The sequence below is a fragment of the Peromyscus californicus genome, unplaced genomic scaffold (assembly GCF_007827085.1).
Source record: "Peromyscus californicus insignis strain IS unplaced genomic scaffold, ASM782708v3 Scaffold_20__1_contigs__length_68692818, whole genome shotgun sequence".
Taxonomy (NCBI): Eukaryota; Metazoa; Chordata; class Mammalia; order Rodentia; family Cricetidae; genus Peromyscus; species Peromyscus californicus.
This window is the reverse complement of record NW_026294503.1, coordinates 64,416,219-64,417,427: the sequence shown is the minus strand read 5'-3', so window position 1 is coordinate 64,417,427 and position 1,209 is coordinate 64,416,219. Positions and strand designations below refer to the sequence as shown.

Below are 1,209 nucleotides of genomic sequence, written 5' to 3'. Positions count from 1 at the left end.
GTGACTGAGGGAAGTCCTGATGCACCCAAAGGCAGGCACAGGAGTTCCCTCCAGATGTGAGGTCACTCTGGGACAGGAATGTACCCCAGCCGAGATCAAACTCCCCATGATGGGCTGAGCCAGGGGTCAGGAGCTCTTCTCTTAATCAAGGGTATCCCCAGGAACAGGCTCTCACCCTAGGAGCTAAACCAGGGCCAGAAAATCTCCAGAGGTGGGCACATCTGGGGAGGGGTCCAGCCTGAATCCTCACCTTCTGTGTCTCCAGTTCTCAAACAGGCATAGGCGCAGGCTGTGTGTGTGTGTGTGTGTGTGTGTGTGTGTGTGTGTGTGTGTGTGTGTGTGTTTGGGAGGGGGTGGCAGGCTGCCTGAGGTGGATGTATGAAGGAGGGGGGGCGCGGTTCCCTATGACAGCCAGTTGTCCCCGCCCCGAACGCATCCCCCTCCAGTCCAGCTTCTCGTCGCAGTCAGATTCCCGGCTAGGCACCCCCCCCCCGGGCCCCGCGCCCCCTCCCCATCCGCCTAGCTTCTCCAGAAGCTGGGGAAAGCTACAGGGGAGGAGACTCTCGGCTTCGGGGCGCTGGAGAGCCCCGCGGCCCAAGGCAGCAGGATCGGAAAAACCCACCTGAGGGGGCTGGGGAAAGCCGGCCGCCGCTGCAGGTCCTGGGGCGCAGGCCGTCCGTGGGCTCAGCGCCGCGCCGCGGAGGGGCTCATGGCCCGGAGCCCGAGGCGCCGGCCACCGCGGCACCCGCGCAGAGCCCTGCAGGGAGCGGCCCGGCCGGCCGGCTCGGCTCAGCTTGGTCCGCCGCCCGCGCGCGCTTGCTCGCTCGGCTCGGTCCGCCCCGGGCTCGGCGCGCTGGCGCTGCGCGGTGCTCTCAGCCCCGGGATCTGCAGGGATCCATCGTCCGGCCGGGAGGCGGCGGGAGGGGAGGAGGAGGGGAAAGGGTGCGCGTGCGCGCCTACGAGTGTCTGCGAGGGTGTCTCTGGGCCGGTGTGCGCGGGTCCCCGGGCCGGGGAGCGGAACCGAGGGCTCCCCCCGCTGGCTCGTCTCCTCCCGCTGCTCTCAGCAGCGCTGCCTCCCTAGGATCCTGGAGCCGGCTCTCTCTGCCTGCAAGGCCCTGTAGCTTGTGTGTGTGTGTATGTGACTATGTGTGTGGTGTGTGTGTGTGTGCGCGCGCGCTCGCTCGCGCGTGTGCGCGCAGGGAGGAGGGT

At 68.0% G+C, this 1,209-nt stretch overlaps 1 protein-coding gene across 2 annotated transcripts in view; it reads right to left on the bottom strand.

The window, feature by feature from the left end:
* Asic1 (acid sensing ion channel subunit 1) overlaps positions 1-737 on the bottom strand; it is a 28,348-nt gene extending 27,611 nt beyond the window's left edge. Inside the window, exon 1 of one of the 2 annotated variants that reach the window (XM_052748940.1) lies at positions 623-737. The gene's annotated coding sequence lies outside the window, so the exon portion shown is untranslated. The remainder of the gene's footprint in view (positions 1-622) is intronic. The other variant, XM_052748941.1, reaches the window with a different exon arrangement.
* Positions 738-1,209: the final 472 nt, after the last annotated feature.